The sequence below is a fragment of the Lissotriton helveticus genome, assembly GCF_964261635.1.
Source record: "Lissotriton helveticus chromosome 1_1 unlocalized genomic scaffold, aLisHel1.1 SUPER_1_unloc_25, whole genome shotgun sequence".
Lineage (NCBI taxonomy): Eukaryota > Metazoa > Chordata > Amphibia > Caudata > Salamandridae > Lissotriton > Lissotriton helveticus.
The window spans coordinates 123323-148128 of record NW_027611665.1 but is presented as its reverse complement, the minus strand read 5'-3'; the positions used below and the strand labels follow the sequence as shown (position 1 = coordinate 148128).

Below are 24806 nucleotides of genomic sequence, written 5' to 3'. Positions count from 1 at the left end.
CCATTACAGAGAGGCATAATAGATTTGCTATGTCCCTCTCTGTGACATTACTGCACACTGCCTATGCTAATTTGCAAACCCTGCCCCTCTGAAACCTATTTTTTGTTTTGTTTAGGGCTCTTGCCCCCTGTACTTTTCATGTTTGTACTTGCGGTTTGCTGTTTTCAGTATCTGTATGGACTTAAATATACAAAAGTGATGTTATTACAATCCTTAAAATAGCAAATGTGTCACAAATTGTGGCTTACGTGAGGACGGAGGGACAGGAGACTGATTAGTTAAGTGGTGAATAAATACATCAGCCTCGTCACACTCACACTTCCTTGAAGACTTGACAAGCCTGTCTGCTCAACTGCGACCCCTTTTTGAAGAACATGGAAATCCACATGTAGCTGGGGTGGTCGCCGGGAGGATCTAGATCAGTGATACTCAAAGTACAGCCCGGGGGCCGCATAAAGCCCTCCAGGTCTTTACATGCGGACCCCTGGGCAGCAGCAGTACTGGGCTGCCGTTTACTCGACTTAGAACTAACATGAAATAGAAACGTACATATACAGCAAACACTTATTTAAAGGTCAATTGCAGTTAGGAAAAGGAGGTAACTAGGCCTTTAACTTTAGGAACACCTTCATTCTTAAAGGCTGCCACTAGATATACATGCTCTGTTTCCCTACCCCGACTTTACACCCCACTGGCATCAGTGCGGCCCTCGGTCACACCATAGACCAAACTTTGCGGCCCCCGGGAAAATGTTTGTGAGTACCCGTGACCTAGATCAACAAAAGGCGGGAGTAGTTAGACAGGAGGACGAAACAGAAGCATGCATCTCTAAAAGGCTCAAACAGGAACCAATGAAAACAACCATTGGCATAGCCAATAGGTCTCGCCTTTGGGACCTTATACGTGTTTAGCCATGCAACAGTTGATGTTGTTGCACCAAGGATATTGTGCTGGATAACTAAACACGTATAAGGTCCCAGAGGCGAGACCTACTGGCGATGCCAATGCCTGTTTACCTGATGGCATTGGCTGACCGCTGCCTGGTTACTGAGGTCCTAGTGAGGTGGAGACATATTTGGGGGAGTTTTAGCCTCATCAGATGATGCTGTGCAGGCCCAGGCCCAGGTACAATGAGGCGCGTCGGTGCTGCTTGGTCACTGAGGCCCTAGTGAGGTTGAGACATATTTGGGGGAGTTTTAGCCTCATCAGATGATGCTGTGCAGGCCCAGGTGCAATGAGGCGCAGTTGGTGCTGCCTGGTTACTGAGGCCCTGATGAGGTTGAGTCATATTTGGGGGAGTTTTATCCTCATCAGTGATGCTGTGCAGGCCCAGGCCCAGGTGCAATGAGGCGCAGTCGGTGCTGCCTGGTTACTGAGGCCCTAGTGAGGTTGAGACATATTTGGGGGAGTTTTATCCTCATCAGATGATGCTGTGCAGGCCCAGGCCCAGAGGAAGAGGTGTGGCGCCGCGGCCAGGGCGACTGACTCCGGAATCTGGGGATCACGGTTCGATCCCCGGCACCGGCGGCAGATTAGCCCAGCACCATGTGACTCTGGGCAATAGCTCGCTTAATCTTCCCGACGGCCCCCAGCGCCTAGAGACCCTAATGGGTGATTGTGCACTTTACAAATGTGGATATTATTATTATTTACAATGAGGTGCAGTCGGTGCTGCCTGGTTACTGAGGCCCTAGTGAGGTTGAGACATATTTGGGGGAGTTTTATCCTCATCAGATGATGCTGTGCAGGTCCAGGCCCAGGTACAATGAGGCGCAATCGGTGCTGCCTGGTCACTGAGGCCCTAGTGAGGTTGAGACATATTTGGGGGAGTTTTAGCCTCATCAGATGATGCTGTGCAGGCCCAGGTGCAATGAGGCGCAGTAGGTGCTGCCTGGTTACTGAGGCCCTGATGAGGTTGAGTCATATTTGGGGGAGTTTTATCCTCATCAGTGATGCTGTGCAGGCCCAGGCCCAGGTGCAATGAGGCGCAGTCGGTGCTGCCTGGGAGTGCGTTCTTTCACTTTCGATTGAGGGGGCTGCCCCCCCTCCTTCACTCTGGTGAAAGCCACAAACGGGATTCAAGTCGATCTTCTCATCACAGATTTGTCACCGTTTGCTGAGGCCTTGAAAAGAGCGACCCAACTCCACCACTGAGGGCCAATGAGCATTGTTGAGACAAAATAATCATCCATCGATGCAACAAAAACAACAACAACAGATGAATCCCGGAGGGCAGGCCCTTCAGCACCAGACAATCTTTCCACCCTGTGACCTCACCTGGGGTTTATTTCGGGGCCTGGGCTCTCTGCTGAGCCTGAGGCCAGGACTGAACCATGAGCGCAGGGTAAAGAGGCCTTGGATTAACTGCGCATGCGCGGACGACAGACACATCTCCCACCAAGGACCACGAGGCGCCTCGCGACACAGCAAACGCTGAGATTTCAGTGCAAAGCCCCTCAGTTCGGCTCCTCTGTGGGGGAAGTGTCTCTCCTCAGCGCAGGCGCAGTGAGGCTGAGTGTCTTCTGTCCAGGGCAGTTCAAAGGCTGCAGTAACCAACTCGGCGTTAGGAAGTCGTGTCTTGGCTCCGCACATGCGCAGCTGTGACGCGCGCTCCTGCGCGTGCGCAGCAGTGAGACGCCTTGTTTTGTTCGCTCGCTTGCGGCTCGGCGTGTGATTGCGCGTCACTCCGGGGTCAATAACACACCGGGCCCCACTTCTCACAGGCATCCGGGCCCCCGGCGTGCCCCCACCTCTACCCCCGGCCCTGCAGCCTCTACTGAGCGGTGCACAAGGAGAGGTGAGGCACTCTAATCCCAGTGTCCAAGCTCCATTGGTACTGTCGTCTTTGCGCGTGCTGGAGAAAGTGTCTGTTCTCCGCGCATGCGCAGTTGCACGGCGCGTGAGCCTGACCATTCTAAGCCTGGCTGCAGTCATCCCCGTTTCTAAGGTGCGTTGGTCGCTTTGTATCTGGGACATTTCAACGGCCGCTGGGGCTGGGGGGAGTTTGGAGCTGCTGCTGCCAGGCTGCCAAGCTCCCAGTGTGGTCATGGGACGGGCGGGGGGAGCATTGAAGTGTTGAAGAAGCCGAGTCAGTCACCGGTCACTCCTTGTACACACCCTCCCAGGGATCATAAGAGGGTCAGTCATCGGTCACTCCTTGTACAGACCCTCCGAGGGATCATAAGAGGGTCAGTCACCGGTCACTCCTTGTACAGACCCTCCGAGGGATCATAAGAGGGTCAGTCACCGGTCACTCCTTGTACAGACCCTCCGAGGGATCATAAGAGTGTCAGTCACCGGTCACTCCTTGTACACACCCTCCCAGGGATCATAAGAGGGTCAGTCACCGGTCACTCCTTGTACAGACCCTCCGAGGGATCATAAGAGGGTCAGTCACCGGTCACTCCTTGTACAGACCCTCCGAGGGATCATAAGAGGGTCAGGCACCGGTCACTCCTTGTAAAGACCCTCCGAGGGATCATAAGAGGGTCAGTCACCGGTCACTCCTTGTACAGACCCTCCGAGGGATCATAAGAGGGTCAGTCATCGGTCACTCCTTGTACAGACCCTCCGAGGGATCATAAGAGGGTCAGTCACCGGTCACTCCTTGTACAGACCCTCCGAGGGATCATAAGAGGGTCAGTCACCGGTCACCACTTGTACAGACCCTCCGAGGGATCATAAGAGGGTCAGTCACCGGTCACCACTTGTACAGACCCTCCGAGGGATCATAAGAGGGTCAGTCACCGGTCCTCCTTGTACAGACCCTCCAAGGGATCATAAGAGGGTCAGTCACCGGTCACTCCTTGTACAGACCCTCCGAGGGATCATAAGAGGGTCAGTCATCGGTCACTCCTTGTACAGACCCTCCGAGGGATCATAAGAGGGTCAGTCACCGGTCACTCCTTGTACAGACCCTCCGAGGGATCATAAGAGGGTCAGTCACCGGTCACTCCTTGTACAGACCCTCCGAGGGATCATAAGAGGGTCAGTCACCGGTCACCACTTGTACAGACCCTCCAAGGGATCATAAGAGGGTCAGTCATTTGATGGTTTTGCGGATTCTGTTTTCTGAGGAAACCACAGCCCCCTGCAAGATGCCGCATTTGTCATACACCAGCAGAGCTGCCAGGGTTTCAGATGTGACATTTTCTTAATTTCAGTGTAATTGTGAGTGACATTTAAACCACTATGAGTGACACTTTCTCTCGTGCGAAATCAAGCAATGAAGACGAGGGAAACCTATAATATCAGAAATGACACCCATTCGAGCAACGAGAAACTCCTAAAAAGATCTTAAAATATATCTGCAAAGCCCCAGAAATTGAAGGGCACAGCCTAGTGCCCTTGTAGCCTGTTAGGTCAGCGGTCAAAGACTCTCCGCATCAGGCAAGCCTCAGGAGAGTGAGACTGAGGCACACATAGGTTACAGTCAGCCAGACTCACTGCTGCTCTCAGGCCTGTTAATACTGGACGAACGCTTAGTCAACAGTGGAGTCACTAAGACAGGTGGTAATTCAATTCAGTTGTATGACTTTGGCCATTGCAGAAGAGCACTCGCCTTGTTGTCAGCTGTACGTATATTATTATATCCAGGGCCGGCTTGTTTGTTTGCTGGACCCCCAATGACCACCTTTGCTGCGGATTCCCTTACTAACACCCCTTTAACAGTCTCTTCAATTCTCCATAACCACTGTACCTCGGATGCATTTAACTAGGTTTATAGCGCCACTCATACCAGTGTAGGGTGTTAGAGCACTTTACATCACACACATACACTCATTCAAAATGTGTAAATCAGTGTATAGGAATGTTACTTAAGACAGAGAAATACAAGCATCCATACTGATAGACAGTATAGTTTAGGAGGACTTGGTCTGGAGAAGCAACAAACTCATAATTCAACATCTTACTCCGTGGTTGGGGGTTCTCTTTAATAATAACTGTTTATTTTTTTTATCGAAATGACCCCTTTCTGCAACATTATAATAATGAAAGACTGAGGGAGGGATCATAGCGCCCTAATCTGTACCTTCCAGTTTATTTCCAGCTCTTTTATGACAGTTATTAGTTCCCTGTTCTAAACTGGGATTTTAACTTTTACACTTCAAGAGAAAAAAGACCTCTCTAACTAAAACACTGACCTATTTTCCATATATGCACTCCCTGATCCGCATGGATCGCGTATTTTGCAGTAGGTATATTAACCTGCTGCGCTACTTTGTAATCATTCAAAACTTCCACTAGAGAAAATTATCGTACTCCAAGAAGAACATTAATCAGAGTTATCGTGCCATTTGTATTGTTGTTTGAACATTTCAGGAGGAAAGGAAAGCGACAGCAGGTGCTTCTTAAACTTAAATACTTACAAACATGGTGAACACTACTTGTAGTTATCATTAAGATATTTGCTCCGAATAGACTGTAATTGTGCTCCATTGACCAAGTGCTGCCATCCACAATTACCGTCTTTGAGCTCGAGTCTTGTAAACACTAGAGTAAAAGTCTCATACATTAATGGATATTTAGATATGGCTCTAAAGGCGCCCCGAGGGTATCTTCCAGGGGCCAAGAGACCGGAAAAGAGGAACAGAGTGCCCTGAGGAAAAAGCAGAGACTAGACAATTCAAAGCTTTATGGGACACACGAGCTGTTCTCTTGAAGCTGGTACTGTCAGATATGTGCGTTTCTAAACAAAAGTGTTCACTCCGATGATACCAGGCATGTTTAGTAAAGTAGCAATAATTACCCCAACACTATCCAGGACATTTGGTAAACAATTCTTATCACTAAATAGGACACTGCTGGCAGGCAGAGGCTCTAAATTATGGGAGCCACAACATTTGTAACTTTCAATTAACGTTCTTCAATGAATTTATGTTATGCGTCCAGGAATTGCCTTCCGCATATACTTACTTAATTATGCAGTGATGGCCGAGAGAGTACAGCTGCATTTTCCATGTCGGCCTCGCTTGTCTGATGCCTGACTGCCCGAGCTCGCTTGGGCCGGCTCAGTGTCAGCTGAGAGCTACAGACAGGGGTGCCGGCTGGTTTGCTCGGGCGGCATCAAGACCACGGTGCCCCCGTGGTGTCGTCCATGGGGGTCGGACTCATGCTTAATTGCAGAACCACAGCAGTCCTCATTTCACAGCGAGCGGGCTCAGTGGAGAATTAACTGCTGCCCGCCCGGTGTCTACCAATGATTGGCGGAAGTAGCTGTGACGTCAGGAAAGTGCAGAAAGCGCGCTGCTGCTTGGTGATTATTTCAACAATCGAATGCATGATGTGGGCTTACCCAGGCCACCCTCTAAGTGTGTGGAGCTGCACGTGCTGCGCGGCCGGCTGCTATACCTTATTAGTAATTAAACAGGCCAGGGCTCGACCGCAGCGCTTGACAGCTGAGGACCATGAGCCCTAATATGCGTGACCTCGTATTTCAGTGCGGTGATGCGGATCACCACACTGAAATGCGTTAGAATCACGCCTGATGCGTGATACTTGGCAGAACTGCACCAGATACTCCTGCAGTGCAATTAGGATGATGATACTAAGATTTGGGCTGGATCTGTGCCTATACCTGCGTAAAATGAGTGTCATTTAAGCAATACATATTCGGAGGGCACGAATGTGTGTTTGTCGACATGGCCGAACATACTATTAAGTGGACTAATAATTACTGTATTGAGTTACTCTTTCTCTTAACTATAATACATTTGCACCGATTATATGGGGCCCCGGACTGAAAGCTGGGTATTTCCGGTTATCATACCAGATTTGGGCACACATACTCATCCAATATGGCTGAGTTTGCTAAACCGTCGAATCGGGCAAAACGGTCTAGCTATTGCACGGTTGGCACTCTTTTACAGTGCTTCTGGCATCCGACTCTGAACTCTCGACCATACTGAGTTGCCGGATGACAAGTGAGGATCACGGAGGATGCCGCATACAGGTTAGAAGTGACGCCGGTTAGAGTTAACTCGCACCACGCACCCTTTTTCTTCCTAGATATGGATGTTTGCTCGGATACTAATGGTAGTCCCCGTTTGTCCTTTGTATTTGCCTTGTAGCATCCAAGCACGGACTATAATACAGTTCGCAAAGCAACACGCATACCAAACCGTGCTTTTTGAAAATAGAAGGATCTTTACAGCGCGCACACATATCGTGCGCTGATTTTGGGGTAAGCCTCATTTCTGCTTCTAATCAATACACACGGTATAAATAGGGAAGGTGAAACCCTCTGTAGACTAATGATTGCCGAGCACGTAATTAAAGCCACAAACCCCAACACTAGAAGTTGATGTATGTCACCGGATATGAGCACTTCCCCTTTAATCACATAATAGACGCTATATAAGTATGATGCAAGGGCTAAATTTACACTTGTATGATAATGATAGTACCCATCATCTTTGTACAGAGAATTTAACAAGATTGACGTTCAAGATTACGTTTATTACCCAGCCGATCTTAGGCTGGGTCGGAACTATAACCAGCCAGAAGGTATGTTTCTTATCTCCTGGTACTAAATAAATTCACAATCTTGGGATAATGAGCAGTTACTAAATATGGTCACATCTGGCTACCCTCTTTGGGCATACAAAGAGAAGTTGTACTTTACAAGGTAGGCCTGAGCTTTTCTGCTCAGTGTGTGTTTGGGAGAGGACACAGATGAGTGTATTTTCACTGACGTATATTATTAAGTATAGTAATGCGCTTGACCCTGCCTACACTTTCCACCACGAGTACCATGGTTTTTCTTTGTGATGTTCTTGATCTGTTGCTTATACTTCAACCTTTAACCCTTTAACCCAGGATATTGGGGGCTTTTGTCTCTTCCTGTCCCTCACCCTTTTTTCCCCATCTACTACCTCCAAGTGCTGGTGGGATTTGTGATGTTGTATCACAACTTTGGAAATGTCATAGCATGGATTCTGCTAAAGTAATTTTAATGTAACAATGCCCGAGGAATTGCGGGATTACATGATGTTTTCTTTTTTTCTTTCCCAGCCCTGAGGAAGTCGTGGGCCCTACCCCATACGACGAAACACATGTTGGCTGGATTCTGAGCAAGATACTAACATTAAAAGCATCTTGTCTAACTATTGTGCTCATTCTGTAACTTGAAAGTAATTTAACTTGAAAAAATCTGTACTTTGGTGTGATAGGGCTTTACATGTACGTTTGAGATCTGCGGATCTATTTTAGGGGATTTTGGATGATTGCCCCTCCCTAAGCACCCAATAAAACAAATAATCTCCAGTAACCCAATATTGCCGAAAGACCTGAGAGTGCCATAATCCATCCAGGATAAAATCATCCCAGCTTTTCTCATAAAAAGTAGTAGTCTACTTTTGTGTGTGGAAGTGGTAGGTCATTCACCAAAGATTCAAGCCACAGGCTTTGATTCCAGCAGTGCTCTTTCAATGATGAGGCTTCTAATTTGTTACTGTGTCAAATCCATTGGGTCTGGGAACAAAACTAGAATATCTGCACGAAATGTGAAATACATTGATTGCAACTGCTGTATGTATTCAGGAATTGCTGCTGCCCATCGGAATTGAGACACACATGTACATCAAATAATGCGGCTGGTGATACTAATGTTTCTGCGGAGAGATTGGACTTTTGTTGTCTATTGGCAGTTTTTACTGACCAACATGGCTAGTAGCTCTGATTGTAAATTATCCAGCTCCAAAGAATGCGTACCACACTTTTATCACAGAAATGACTGTATTTTATGAGGATTATAGCAATGAGTTACTGGTTTTGTCATAGAGATCCTTTTGCTATTCGTGCAATGTCTGGTGCACTACAGCACCTAGCACTGAGATGGGAGAGTGGAGGGTCAGGTGCTGTATATTCAGAAATAACATGGGTTTAAAACCACCTGCTGACGAATTCCTTGTGTGTCCAAGAGTTCTCAGGCAACAATAAAAATGTAAAGATGCCTCCTGTGTATAATGTTCCTGCTGGAGAGAGAGAGGCATTTTGTCTAGTGCCTGTTTTTCCTCATCATGAAGTAGCGGAAAGGGTTAATGTGACTACTGCAAAGAACGTGTACTATGCAGACCACTTAACAGCATTTTATGTGGCTAGCTCAATGAGTTACAGCTTGTCGCAGAGGTCCATTTGTTACTTGCATTTCATTAGTTACAATCCTAAAATGACACAGTTAGGTATGAACTGTCTTCAAGAACCTGCATTCAACCTGTGTGTTATAGGTTAGAACATTCTTTTCTCCCCCAGTCTTTCATTATCCTAATGCTGCTAAAAAGGGTTAGTTTGCGTAGATGAGCATTCTTTTTACTTATGCCAATTACTGTGGTATGTTTTAAATCCTGAGTTTATGCTTCTCCAGACCATATACTCTTAAAATATACTGCATACTAGTATCTATGACGTGATTCCTACAACTTGCAATCCTCACCGTCATATGTAACATTTCCTATAGACTACATTTACACAGATATGATTCATTGTCTCTGTATAATGTGTGTGTGATGTATCGATCTCTGACACTCTACATTGTTATGAGTAGCTCTATAAAACAAATAAAACGTATATGAGAAGGTAAGTACCCTTCCATCTTCATAACTTGATTTTGCGAGTGAGAAAGTGTCACTCTAAGTGTCACACATTTGGTCATTGGAAGTCATTCATAAGTACACTGAAACTATGAAAATGCCACACTTAAGCAATCTGAAACCTTCGCAGCCTTGGAGATTTAGTGTGCCTCACTCATATAAATTTCACTTTTTGCATCAGAGCATGATTGATACTGCCAGGATTCTGTTCCAGTGTTAGCCAGCTAGGTGTTCACTTGGGAACATTTAAGGGATGCTACTACTATTATGATAGTAGTATACCAGGGGTGTTAGCGTTCTTCCTTTTAGCTTTATGTAGCTCATACAGTCTCAATCTCCCTGATGTACGTACTGTACTATGCAAAGGGAGACCAACTTGGCCCAACAAAAGAGGTTGGAGAAGCAAAGATCGTTCATGGAAATGAATGAATAGTTCAAAATGTAATTTTAGGTTAGGAATCTAGGAATAGGTTATCTGATTTAAAATAATCAATACTGTGTCTGTCAAACTGTTTTTTGTAAAGAGAGTACCGCCAATCATTGTTCTTTTTATCTTTATTCCTTTCATAAGCACCCAAGGGCAAAAGGGCACCTTCATAAACAGCTGCCACCACCACCAGCGCCGCAGAAGGTGAGAAGACAACCACAACCAGGTCGACTCCCACCACCAGCTCTGCAGCCTTGGCAGATGGTTCTGCCAACCCCAGTAAATCATGTTTATTATTATTTCTAACTTGTAACTATTCCCACTAGTAAAAGTATGGCCATGTACATTTATACTATTTACTTTTCTTCAACTTTACTATCGAAGGTTTTTTATCCCTTCATTTTCCAGTGTTTTTCTATCTTGTGCGGCTGACTTTCTCCTGTCTGTAACCTTTTTCTGGTCCCCTTTTAGGTTTTGCATGGACATCGATTCACCAAAATGCCAGGGGTAGCAGAAGTGACATCACACAGCCTTTGACCTTAATGAATCATAGCATTTGTAAAGCGCACTACTTACTTGTGAGGGTCTCAAGGTGCTGGGGGGAGGAGGTGCTGCTCGAAAAACCTGGTCTGGAGGAATCTTCTGAAGGTCAGCAGGACTTGGGTGTCCCGTAGGTGGGTGGGGAGGGTGTTCCAGGTCTTGGCGGCGAGGTGGGAGAACGATCTGCCGCCGGAGGTCGCTCTTCGGATGCGCGGGACTCTTGCGAGGGCGAGGTTGGCGGAGCGGAGCTGGCGGGTGGGGGTGTAGAAGCTGAGTCGTCTGTTGAGGTACAGTGGTCCGGTGTTGTGGAGTGCCTTGTGTGCGTGGGTGAGGAGCTTGAAGGTGATCCTCATGTTGACGGGGAGCCACTGCAGGTCTCTCAAGTGGGGTGTGATGTGGCCACGGCGAGGGATGTCGAGGAACAGGCGCGCAGGGGCGTTCCGGATGCGTTGAAGCCGTTTCAGGAGTTTGTCTGAGGCTCCTGCCTAGAGGGTGTTTCCGTAGTCCAGCCTACTGCTGACGTGGGCCTGGGTGACCGTTCTTCTGGTTTCGGTGGGGATCCACCTGTAGATCTTGCGGAGAGTGTTGAAGCATGAGGAAGAGACGGCGTTGACCTGCTTAGTCATGGAGAGGGTGGAGTCGTGGATGACCCCTACGTTGCGTGCGTGGTCGGTGGGTGTTGGAGCTGTTCCCAGTGCGGTCAGCCACCAGGAGTCGTCCCAGGCCGATGGGGTGGGTCCGAGGATGAGGACCTCCGTCTTGTCCGAGTTCAGCTTCAGTCGGCTGTTCCTCCTTGGTGAGGGAGAGGATCAGCTGGGTGTCATCGGCATTAGAGATGATGCTGAGGTCGTGCAGTCGGGCGACGTGGGCGAGCGGTGCCATGTAGATGTTGAACAGCGTTGGGCTGAGGGATGAGCCCTGGGGTACGCCGCAGATGATCTCAGTGGCTTCGGAGCGGAAGGGGGGGAGGCGGACGCTCTGGGTTCTGCCGGAGAAGAAGGAGGTGGTCCAGCCCAGGGCCCTCTCTTGGGTACCGGCGTCATGGAGGCGTGTGTGTAGAGTGCGGTGGTAGACTGTGTCGAAGGCAGCTGATAGGTCCAGGAGGATGAGGGCCGCGGTTTCTCCATTGTCTAGCAGGGTCCTGATGTCACCGGTGGTGGCGATGAGGGCAGTTTTGGGGCTGTGGCTGCTGCGGAACCCGGACTGGGACAGGGCCAGGATGCTGTTCTCCTTGAGGTAGCGGTTCAGTTGTCTGTTGACGGTCTTCTCGATGACCTTCACCGGGAACGGGAGCAGGGATGGGCCAGAAGTTCTTGAGGTCCTTGGGGTCCACCTTGGGTTTCTTGAGTAAGGCGTTGATCTCGGCGTGCTTCCAGCTCTCCTGGAAGGTAGCTGTCTCGAAGGAAATGTTGATGGCTTTCCGGAGATGGGGTTCGATAGTGGTGCTGGCTTTGTTGAAGCTGTGGTGAGGGCATGGGTCTGACGGAGATCCGGAGTGGATGGCGTTCATGATCTTGATGGTGTCGTCATCGTTAATGTTGGTCCAGGAGAGCAGGTGGTTGGTGCGGATGGTGGTCATGGGGGCGGAGTTCTCAGTGGTTTTTGGGGCGGTCGTGGTGTTGAAGCTGTCGTGGATGTTTGTGATCTTGCGATGGAAGAAGGTGGCCAGTGAGTGGCATAGGTCCTGCGCAGGTGGGATGTTGGTTTTGCAGCTGGGGTTCGGAAGTTCCTTTACGATGTTGAAGAGCTCTTTGCTGTTGTGTGCGTTGTTGTCTAGGCGGTCTTTGAAGAAGGCTCTTTTGGTGGCTCTGATGAGGTGATGGTGCCTGCGGGTGGCATTCTTGTGGGCTGCGTAGCTGTCCGGTGTTCGGTTCCGAAGCCAGTTCTTTTCTAGCTTCTGGCAGGTTTGCTTGGCGGCCTGGAGGTCTTCAGAGAACCAGCTGGCTTTCTTGCTGCTGTGGCTGTTGGAGGGGTTCTTGAGCGGGCGAGGGTGTTTGCGCAGTCGTCGATCCACTGTTGCTGACGGCGGTGTCAGGGCTTTATGGGATCGGCGGGTGGGCTCTGGGCGAGGGTGGTGGTTAGATGGCCTTCGGTGTCTTTGCTCCAGCAGCGGCGAGGCATCTGTTGGGTGCGGTAGTGGGTGGTGGGTTTCCGGAATCTGAAGTGGATGCAGTGATGGCCAGTCCAGTGGAGTTCACTGCTGTGGTTGAAGGAGACATGGGGGCTTGCAGAGAAGATGGGGTCGAGCGTGTGGCCGGCGGAGTCGGTGGGTGTTGTGATGAGTTGTCTGAGTCCGAGGTTGGCTAGGTTGTAGATCAGGATGGTGGAGTTGGTGTCGTTTGTTCTCAAGGTGAAAGTTCAGGTCCCCGAGTAGGATGTAGTCTGTGGAGGCGAGGGCGTGTGTGCTGACGAAGTCGGCAATAGAGTCGCTGAACTATGGTCGGGATCCGGGGGGGTTTATAGACGAGGGTTTCTCTGAGAGTGGTGTTGGAGTCGGTGTGGATCTGGAAGTGGAGGTGTTCGATGGTGGTGAGGGCTTCGTCGGTGTTGGGCGATTCCTCCTCCTACTCCGTTGGTGCGGTCCCTGCTGGTGATCTTGTAGCCTTCCGGGATGGCTATGTTGATGTTGGGTGCCGAGGAGGGGTTCAGCTAGGTCTCCGTCAGGAAGGTGACATCTGGGGTGGTTGAGTCGGGTAGGTCTCAGAGTTCAACGGCGTGTTTGCGGGCAGAGCGGGTGTTGAGAATCAGAGGAAGTTATATCATATGACCTTTAATCCTGAGTCTTTCCAGGAGGTGAAGTCATATAACCCTAATCCTTAGGACATCACAATAATTGACATTTATATATATATAATATATATATATAGAATACGAATTCTGTTTTTCTTTCCCAGCCCTGAGGAAGTCTTGGGCCCTACCCCATACGACGAAACACGTGTTGGCTGGATTCTGAGCAAGATATTAACATTAAAAGCATCTTGTCTAACTATTGTGCTCATTCTGTAACTTGAAAGTAATTTAACTTGAAAAAATCTGAACTTTGGTGTGATAGGGCTTTGCATGTACGTTTGAGATCTGCGGATCTATTTTAGGGGATTTTGGAACATTGCCCCTCCCTAAGCACCCGATAAAACAAATAATCTCCAGTAACCCAATATTGCCGAAAGACCTGAGAGTGCCATAATCCATCCAGGATAAAAATCATCCCAGCTTTTCTCATAGAGAGCAGTAGTCTACTTTTGTGTGTGGAAGTGATAGGTCATTCACCAAAGATTAAATCCACAGGTTTGGATTCGGGCAGCGCTCTTTCAATGACGAGGCTTCTAATTTGTTACTGTGTCAAATCCATTGGGTCTGGGAACGAAGCTAGAATATCTGCAAGAAATGTGAAATACATTGATTGCAACTGCTGTATGTATTCAGGAATTGCTGCTCCCGATCGGAATTGAGACACACATGTACATTAAATAATGCGGCTGGTGATACTAATGTTTCTGCGGAGAGATTGGACTTTTGTTGAGTAGTAGCTCTGATTGTAAATTATCCAGCTCCAAAGAATGCGTACCACACTTTTATCACAGAAATGACTGTATTTTATGAGGATTATAGCAATGAGTTACTGGTTTTGTCATAGAGATCCTTTTGCTATTCGTGCAATGTCTGATGCACTACAGCACCTAGCACTGAGCTGGGAGAGTGGACGGTCAGGTGCTGTATATTCAGAAATAACATGGGTTTAAAACCACCTGCTGACGAATTCCTGTTTTTCCTCATCATCAAGTAGCGGAAAGGGTTAATGTGACTACTGCAAAGAACGTGTATTATGCAGACCACTTAACGGCATTTTATGTGGCTAGCTCAATGAGTTACAGCTTGTCACAGAGGTCCTTTTGTTACTTGCATTTCATTAGTTACAATCCTAAAATGGCACAGTTAGGTATGAACTCTGTTCAAGAACCTGCATTCAAACTGTGTGTATAGGTTAGAACATTCTTTTCTCCCCCAGTCTTTCATTATCCTAATGCTGCTAAAAAAGGGTTAGTTTGCGTAGATGAGCATTCTTTTTACTTATGCCGATTACTGTGGTATGTTTTAAATCCTGAGTTTATGCTTCTCCAGACCATACACTCTTAAAATATACTACATACTAGTGTCTATGACGTGATTCCTACAACTTGCAATCCTCACCGTCATATGTAACATTTCCTATAGACTACATTTACACAGATATGATTCATTGTCTCTGTATAATGTGTGTGTGATGTATCGATCTCTGACACTCCACATTGTTATGAGCAGCTCTATAAAACAAATAAAACGTATATGAGAAGGTAAGTACCCTTCCATCTTCATAACTTGATTTTGATAGAAAGTGTCACTCTAAGTGTCACACATTTGGTAGTTGGAAGTCACTCATAAGTACACTGAAACTATGAAAATGTCACACATAAGCAATCTGAAACCTTGGCAGCTATGTGTGCCTCACTTACATAAATGCACTTTTTGCATCAGAGAGTGATTGATACTGCCAGGATTCTGTTCCAGTGTTAGCCAGCCAGGTGTTCGCTTGGGAACATTTAAGGGATGCTACTACTATTATGATAGTAGTATACCAGGGGTGTTAGCGTCTTCCTTGTGGCTTTATGCAGCTCATACAGTCTCAATCTCCCTGATGTACGTACTGTACTATGCAAAGGGAGACCAACGTGGCCCATCAAAAGAGGTTGGAGAAGCAAAGATCATTCATGGAAATGAATTAATAGTTCAAAATGTAATTTTAGATTAGGAATCTAGGATTAGGTTATCTGATTTAAAATAATCAATACTGTGTCTGTCAAACTGTTTTTTGTAAAGAGAGTACCACCAATCATTGTTCTTTTTATCTTTATTCCTTTCATAAGCACCCAAGGGCAAGAGGGCACCTTCATAAGCAGCTGCCACCACCACCAGCGCCGCGGAAGGTGAGAAGACAACCACAACCAGGTCAACTCCCACCACCAGCTCTGCAGCCTTGGCAGATGGTTCTGCCGACCCCAGTAAATCATGTTTATTATTATTTCTAACTTGTAACTATTCCCACTAGTAAACGTATGGCCTTGTACATTTATACTATTTACTTTTCTTCAACTTTACTATCAAAGGTTTTTTATCCCTTCATTTTCCAGTGTTTTTCTATCTTGTACGGCTGACTTTCTCCTGTCTGTAACTTTTTTCTGGTCCCCTGTTAGGTTTTGCATGGACATCGATTCACCAAAATGCCAGGGGTATCAGAAGTGACATCACACAGCCTTTGACCTTAATGAATCATAGCATTTGTAAAGCGCACTACTTACTCGGGTTTATAGACGAGGGTTCCTCTGAGAGTGGTATTGGGGTCGGTGTGGATCTGGAAGTGGAGGTGTTCGGTGGTGCTGAGGGCTTCGTCGGTGTTGGGCGATTCCTCCTCCTACTCCGTTGGTGTGGTCCCTGCTGGTGATCTTGTAGCCTTCCGGGATGGCTATGGCGATGTCGGGTGCCGAGGAGGGGTTCAGCTAGGTCTCCGTCAGGAAGGTGACGTCTGGGGTGGTTGAGTCGAGTAGGTCTCAGAGTTCAACAGCATGTTTGCGGGCAGAGCGGGTGTTGAGAATCAGAGGAAGTTATATCATATGACCTTTAATCCTGAGTCTTTCCAGGAGGTGAAGTCATATAACCTTAATCCTTAGGACATCACAAGAATTGACATCACTAACATTCTATAATAACTGCATCATTATTATGAAGATACAAGTTAAACAAATGTCTGTTTTAATTTCCACCTGCATTATGGTGCTGATATGATCTTCGAAAGTGGTGGGCATTTGATCATGGCTGCCCCGCTCCCATATCCCACTGTTGTGCTCCCATATGCAAAGACTTACCTCCAATGTGCAGTAATCATATCTACAAAAACATCAGGGAACACATATAGAGGAAAAACCCTTTAAGTGCAGCTAGTCAATCATCAGTCTTAAAAAGGCATCAGCAAACACACACTGGGGAAAAACCGTACCATTGTAATGAATGTGGAAGTAGTTTTCATGACTCTTCCGCATTAAGGATTCATCAGCAACATCACACAGGGGAAAAGCCTTTCCAGTGCAGTGAATGTGTGAAAAGCTTTAGTCAGCTATCAATCCTGCAGAGTCATCAGAGAACACACACTGGCAAAACCATACCATTGCAGTGAATGCGGAAGTAGTTTTAGTAACTGCTAAAACCTAAGGATGCATCAGAGGACACACACGGGGGAAAGCCATACAAGTGCACTGAATGCAGGAAGGCTTTAGTCGCTCATCAGTTCGACACCACCATAAGCAAAAACACACCTGCATTGAACACACATGGAAATAATCCAAGAGATGCAGAGAATCTGGCAAGACCCTAAACACACTCCACCTCAAAGAGGTACTGTGTATATCCTGTTGTTACTGGAGTATACACAGTGTGTTAAAATACCCCTCACACACCAAAAGGGCCCTTGGTGTCATGCTTCATCATCGGGGTCTTCCCGCCCGGCTGCCGGACGGGGCAGTGCTGCGACAAGCGAATACGCTGGAGCACCTTTTAAATGTGGGTGCCCTGTGAGTGAGTTGGAGTGAGTGTCAGTAGGGTCAGGGGTGATTGAGAGAGGTGATGTTAAAAATACCTGGCCTAGTGATGGAAAAAACTATTTAAGAAACACTGGCTGGTATCAATAAAAATGGTGGTGTCGGACTCACTAATGTCTTGCCACAAATAAAGTGTATGTACAAAAAGTGCAGTGGTGATAATCACGGAAGCCACTGACTGAGGAGGAAGCACATCGAGGCTGGGGGCTGATTGGACCCTCAAATACCCTTCTGTCCAGTGTTGGCTCATGGGGCATTATTCCTCATCTTCCCAAGCATACTTCATCAGTATTTTTAGCTCTAGCTAGGGAAATGTATAAATATAAACTATATATCTATACACATTGATAAACTTTATCACCACTGCACTTTTTGTACATACACTTTATTTGTGGCAAGACATTAGTGAGTGACAGGGGGATCTGAACCCGGTCCTGACGAAGGGGCTGGATGCCCCGAAACATGTTGTCCCGCACAGGAAAGTAAGCCCATTAACCCGCTTACCCTTTCCGACACCACAATTTTTATTGATACCAGCCAGTGTTTATTAAATAGTTTTTTCCATCACTAGGCCAGGTATTTTTTAACATCACCTCTCTCAATCACCCCTGACCCCATACAAAAGTCAAAGGTAGTTCCTAATAGTGAACAGTGTAGTATACACGTCATCCACTCAGCAGGATGGTAAAGAGGCTTTACTCCAGGGGAGTGACAAGCACAAGAAGAGCCAACACAGGCTGACGCACAACATGCAAAATAGGCAAGCTACTGACAACATTTATCAAACAATATCCTAGGATAAAAGCAAGATATGAGCCTAGTTTTTGTTCTCTGCACTAAATAATACAAACAACCACTTACTTAGTACATGCCGTTCACTCATGTCTCTCTTTAATGAAGAGTGCTGTTACCACCAAATTTCCTGATACTCATTGTACGAAACATAGATGGAAGAAAGGCTGAGTCAGTCATACCGAGCTGACTGGTGTTCTGCCAGTTTATATTTCTATAAACCCTACCTTGGGAAGGCAAGGATAACACTATAACGCTATAAACTCTAAAGTAGAAAATCACTTGTGGGAGGGAGGCAGGAACTCGAGTCAGTCACACGTAATAAAAGAGGCACATATTTCCCCTATTGGAATTTATATCATAAGACAAACATATATGTTCAAAATCTGACTCAATGCCAATGAATATAAAAGATATTTGAAAACTGTAGACCGTATGAAGTGATTTTTTAGTGTCATCACTGCCAGACGTTCATGGGCATGTGGCATTATTAAGAAATCGTTTTGGTGTAATAGTGGAGGAAGAAGGTGTTAGACAGATGCTGATAACATAACATATGACAAATCAAAATTGATCAGCGTGTGGGGGCCATCGGTATATGTATTACACTGAAAGCTGGACTACCTGATCAGGATTTTTGTTGTTTGTCTTCATCCTGCCAACTCTCTTGCTAGGGTTGATCTTACCCCACAAATGTCCGGGAGGGGTACTGCTGGTTCCACTTCCAACTCCTTTACGAAAAGGGGACCACAACACAGGAGAGGCCACGACCCACATCATGTTTGGCTTAATCATTGGACCCACTGATGTTATCTCTCCAATTTAGCAACATTGTCCAGATCTTATCCTGACTCCTTGGGTCACAGGCCATATCAGACTGGCTCGTATAGATGAGAATTTTGAGGCACTCAGAAAAAGATGGGGGACTTTCAGACTTCCAAAGCCTACATATCTCGCGCCTCGCCACCAAAACCACATAGAAAATAAATTTGGGAACAGCAGAATGTATTTGTACATCTTCCTCTTGGTTGAGTCCAAAGAAAACAAGACAAGGGCTTACCTTAATCTGTTTGTAGGAGAGTAGGGTCTGCTATCCTATGGTCACCCCAAATTTTTGCTTTTTGCTTCACTGGTTTATGACTTAATGTGGCTGTGGGCCTGCTAATCAGACCCACAGCCTGCTGTTCTCTCTCTAAATTGTTACCCATGTACTTTAGGTGCATAACGACATTGGAACTGGTTCACCTTATTGGCCCCTGTAACAGTGTACCCAGGTACCCAGGGAATAGGTGCTTTCAAGGCCTACCAGGGGCTGCAGCATGTATTGTGCCACCCCTGGCCTGGCCTCCATATTTGACACAACTGGCTGATCACTCAGCTGGGGTAAGTCGGTGTAATCACCCCTTACTTAGGTGTAGTATGCCTATACCTAACCTAAAATGGACACATATGTCCCTATCAGCCACTCCTATGGAAGGCCTCAACAATCCTGGAGGCAGACGGCTTGGGAATATGTGAGATAGTGCTCTGGCATGAGCTGAGCCTGTCTGCAGCTTTCGGAACCATGTCCTTTAGCTGTTTCATGATACTGCCATACCATATACTCTTAAGTGCATTATGAACCTCGCGGTTAAATGCTATCTTTGGTTTGGCTTTATCAAAACATGTCGAGTAAGGTGTCATACGAATTGGAATACTACCCCCTCGCCAGTTCTGGCGACGGGGGTAGCATTCCACCCTTCTAGAGGGACACAACATGTACCTAGCCTGAACGCCAGTTAAAGTTAAACAGAGCCTCAGCATCACAAAATGGATGCTGCCACCACAGACACAAGTCTGACTTCCTGCTGCTGGGAGTCCTTCCAGCGAGGGCAGCTTGGACAAAGGGTTTCCTGCCTGGGGAGGTGCTAGCACCACCCCAGACAGGATTTTGTGTATTGGGTAGGAAAGGGCTGAATAGAATCAGACATGCCTGGGGCACACAAGGTGTCCCTGTGCATAGGCCAGTTCAAACCGGTGCTGGGGCTTTCCAGCCCCAGTCCTGGCGCGAAACTGGACAAAGGAAAGGGGGTGTAACCACCCCCCTTCCTGGTTCCACCCAGAGGAGGGACCTAGTAGGTGATCCGGCCCCCCAGATTCGAATAAGAGTGGGAGCTGTGTCCTGAGACTTCAGATCATCCTGAATCAACTTGAAATACAGAAGAAGACTGGACTTCGACATTCTGCTGCACAGAAGACGGAAGAGAATCTCCCTTGTGGCCAAGGATTGACCACCCTGTGAATACAGGCACCAAGCAGCAACTCGACGTCTGCTTTGCCGCCGCCTCCCGCCGGAGCCCAGAGCCTGACAAGACCCAGACTCCCAGACTTCTCACCGCCCGATCCACAGTCCCTGCAAAGAAGGGACCCGTGGAGGCACCGAGAGACGTGGGACCGGACCTCTTGGAAGACCCCCGAAACGCTGACTGCGCAGCATCAGAGGCACCCTCGACGCTGTGCTTTGGGGTTTGAGAAGCCCCAACCTCGAGCAGCCCTTGCACCGAAGATCAGCCCCCCAGCATCTCCACGATCTGCGTGGGGCCCTTTTGCACTGTGCCACTCGACGCGCCATCCCGTCCACTTGCCACGTGGCTAGCGGCAATCTTGGCGACGAAACCTTCAACTTACACTGCGGGTCTGGTTGCTCCAGACTTGCCCTCGCTCCTGTAAAAAGGAGCACCTGCTCTGACCTTGCTGGTCCGAGTAACAAGCCTTTTTCGATTCCTGCGTGGCTTGCATTAGCCAAGGCCTGTTTGCTCCAATCAAGTTGCCGACACCGCCAACAGCGAGAAGCCTGCGTGGGACAGCTCGTGACCGACTCCTGGACGTCTTCGACCCCTCGTGTCCACGTGGCTGCAGAGAGAAGCTACACCTCGACGCCTGTTTGCACCCGACATCGCCTGGTTCCACTCTGGTTCCACGGTAGTCACTGGCTAGTGACTTTGAACATTGCCCCCTCTGCTTTCAGGTCTTCACCTCTTCAGATCCACCCTTGGATCCACCGGAACTCTTCACATCGAGCTGCCTGCAGCATCTTCAGCTCCAAGCACCATCGACCTGCGTGACGAAACCCGACACTACTTCGACCCTGTGCACCCGCTTCCTGTGGGTGAGGTAACTCAGCAACGCAGGTGTTCCCACACTGGTATACACCTCTAGTGTCTGTGTCTAAAGTTTCATCCTTCTAGGTCACTCGGAAGGTTCCTTAATAACTAACTTTGTAACTTTTACGCACCATTGACATTGCATTGGTAAAGCGTGTACTTTCCGCACTGCACCCGAGTCCCGCGGGCCTTTCCCGACTTCTTCACTGCTAGTCCTGAACAGCTCCAGCGATTCCCCAGGCCCTAGGCCTCTTCACTTTCCCCATAGTGGTTCTTATACCACTATTTTAGTATATGGTTTAGGTGGCCCCTAGGGCTCATCCATAATTGTGCAACTTTTGTGTATTTAAACTGTGTTTTGTTTTAACGCATTTGCTTCTGTGCTCATAAAGAGTATCAGGGTTATTTGTAGAAATAAATCTATATATATTTTCAATATATATCTGTGTGGTGTCCTTTCATTTGGTATTCAAGGGATTGTGTATGGTAAAACAGCTTGCTTCACATGCCTTTACAGAGTTTAGCCTAAGACTGCTTACTCCATGCTACCCCTAGGATAGCTTGTCTATAAGGTTGACTTTACAACCTGCACCATAAGGGTTGCTTGGCATGGTACAAGGTGATCACTAGAACTAGTAAGCATCATATACCAGGCCAACTTCTCACATTGGTGGCAGCGGTGGGATTTGAGCTTGCTGTTGTTTTACCATTACAATCTTTGAAAATATCATTTGAAAGATCATACAGGTACCTGATAGGTACACTAAAACAAGACTAGATATACTTAAGTTCTACTGAACTTAGTTGTTGTAGAGGATAGGGAGTAGCACACCCTGACTACAACTACTAGATAGGTTTTGTAGGAAAACACAAGTGTAGGTAGATTGCAACACATCCACCACACTAGAGCAATGTCTGGAGCAGAGGGATCCACTGGAACCACCTCTGTTGAGAGTGACCCTCCAAGGGCACCATCCAAATTTGCTATCTTTCCATTTAAGGAACTGAGGCAACTGTGTTCCATGAGAGGAATCAAAACAGGTCTTACTCCTACAGCAGGACACCTCAGAGAGCTGTTAGACCAGTCTGAAGCTCTAAAGAATTCCAAACCAGGCCCCTCAGGGACTGGAGATGGAGGATCTCCCACTGAAGATGATAACCCTGATGCCCCTGCCCCTGTCATCCAGATAGATGAGGAAGACCAGACCACTGGGAATACTCAGCCTGAGGAAGAGGAAGAGGAATAGGAGGAGGAAGAAAGTGATTCTGATGATGGTAGAAATAGCCAGGTGGTAGTCAGCAGGCTTAACCAGGCTAACTTAAGCTTATTTGGGACTGAAGGTGGGTCCAACCCATTCAGACCCCCAAATGGACTTAACCAGGAGCATAGGAGGAGGAGGAATCACTCAGGTGAGTCCAATACTTCCCATGTTTCTAGAGGTTCTCATGGCAACTCCAGAAGGGAGTTTACTAGCCCTCAGAGAAGGGAACATGAGGCCAAAATGAGAGAGGCTGAACTTAGGATTCAGAGGCAAGAGTTAGAAGTTACCCTGGCCAAAGAGAGACTTGCTAGAGCAAGGCAGCCTAGAGAGAGTGGATTAGAATCCACTGGTGGCAGCACTATCCCTAAGGATAAAGACAGGTCCTATGACAATAGAAACCTGAGTAAGATTGTGCCCCCCTACAAAGTTGGGGATGATATCCACAAGTGGATGACTGCACTTGAGAGAGCTTGCAAAGTACAGCAGGTCCCTCAGGAGCAGTGGGCAGCAATCTTGTGGCTCTCCTTTGAAGGTAGAGGCCGAGACAGACTCCTCACAGTTAGTGATGGGGATTCTAGAAACTACCTGGTCCTGAAGAGTGCTCTGATTGATGGGTTAGGCTTAACCACTGAACAGTACAGGTTAATGTTCAGAGACACCCAGAAGACACAGACTCAGGACTGGTCTGAATTTGTTGAATGTGCCACTAAGGCTCTGGAGGGCTGGTTGCTGGGAAGTAAGGTTACAGACTATGAAGGATTGTACAATTTGCTTATGAGAGAACAGATTTGAAATAACTGTCAGAACCAGCAGTTGCATCAACATTTGGTTGACTTAGATCTAACCTCTCCCCAAGAATTGGGAAAAAGGGCAGACAGATGGGTTAGAACCAGAGTTAAGCAAAAGAACCAGAACCAGGGTGGTGACCAAAAGAAAACAGACCAGAAGGGTGCGGAGCAGAAAGCTAAAGACCAGAAGTCTTCAACAGGGCCCCAAACTAATACTGAGAGTGGGTCCCAAACTTCCAAAAAGAAGAAGAAAGAAGGTCAAAGAAAACCCTGGTGTAGCTTTTGCAAAAACACCACTCACTGGACAAGTGATTGTAAAAAGGGTGGAGCCCCCAACACTTCAGCCCCTAAGGCACCTGCACCCACTAGTACAGTTGGCAGTGTTGGTCCACAGACTAAGGGGGTAGTGGGTATCACCTTGGGAACTGATGGAGATTCTGACCTAGTCAGAGTCCCCACACAGGCTGTTCTGATTTGTGATGGGGAGATTGATTTTTCCCCTACTGTCAGTCCCAATAATTTGGGCAAGTACAGACAGACACCTTTAATTAATGAAAAAGTGGCTCAAGCATACAGGGACACATGTGCCAGTGTCACTATGGTGACGCCTAGCTTTGTGGACCCTGGACAATACACACCAGGTGATAATTACCTGGTGACCAATGCCAGCAATGTCACTACTACCCATAGTGTGGCAATTGTTAACTTTTCCTGGGGAGGGGTAACTGGCCTAAAAAGAGTTGTGGTTAGTGCGGATCTCCCAGTAGAATGTTTGTTGGGCAATGACCTAGAGAGCTCTCTATGGTCAGAAGTTGAGTACAGGACTCATGCAGAGATGTTATGGATATCATCACATGTCCTTGCTGTGACCAGGTCACAGGCCAAAAAGTGCCTCTCTGAACCTCAGGTCTTGGATCCTGGAACAATGGACTAAGTACCTTCCAAGACAAGGAACAGGAGGGTAAAGGCTGTGCCTTCCCAAATGCCTACAAGTGAGGATCAGCCTTCACAGGAAGATGATTCTGAGACCCCTGAAGGAACTGTCCCTATAGAGCTTGAACCTGATCAGGTTGAGTTTCTGGGGACAGGGGGACCTTCTAGGGCAGACTTGGGGCAGGCTCAGTTATCCTGTCCTTCTCTTGAACCCCTCAGACAGCAGGCTGCTGCTGAGGCTGATGGGAATGCTCAAGGTACCCATAAGGTTTATAGGGATGATGGGCTCCTTTATTCAGAGGGTAGAGACCCCAAGCCTGGTACAACCAGGAGGTTGGTCATACCTCTGCAATTTAGGGGCTTCCTTCTTACCTTGGCACACGATATTCCCTTAGCAGGACACCTAGGCCAGAACAAAACATGGGACAGACTTGTCGGTCACTTTCACTGGCCTCACATGTCAGAAGATACAAAGGAGTTTTGTCGCTCCTGTGTAACGTGCCAAGCAAGTGGCAAAGCAGGTGGTACCACAAAGCCCCCCCTAATACCATTACCTGTGGTGGGGGTGCCCTTTGAAAGGGTAGGGATTGACATTGTTGGACCAATGGATCCCCCTACAGCATCTGGGCACAGATTCATACTGGTGGTGGTGGACCATGCCACCAGGTACCCAGAGGCAATTCCACTTAGGACCACAACAGCTCC

The 24806-nt window shown here is 47.5% G+C and overlaps 1 protein-coding gene and 1 long non-coding RNA gene across 4 annotated transcripts in view; one reads left to right on the top strand and one right to left on the bottom strand.

Moving 5' to 3' along the window:
- Nucleotides 1-2430, bottom strand: part of LOC144805789 (uncharacterized) — a 28528-nt gene extending 26098 nt beyond the window's left edge. For both annotated transcript variants that reach the window (XR_013605600.1, XR_013605601.1), the window contains exon 1: nt 2278-2430. This is a non-coding gene — a long non-coding RNA (uncharacterized LOC144805789). The remainder of the gene's footprint in view (nt 1-2277) is intronic.
- Nucleotides 2431-2662: 232 nt separating this feature from the next.
- LOC144805787 (uncharacterized) overlaps nt 2663-24806 on the top strand; it is a 118404-nt gene continuing 96260 nt past the window's right edge. The window contains exons 1-3 of one of the 2 annotated variants that reach the window (XM_078672272.1): nt 2666-2797; nt 10162-10296; nt 15459-15593. The gene's annotated coding sequence lies outside the window, so the exon portion shown is untranslated. Of the gene's footprint in view, nt 2798-10161; nt 10297-15458; nt 15594-24806 lie in introns of both variants that reach the window. The other variant, XM_078672273.1, reaches the window with a different exon arrangement.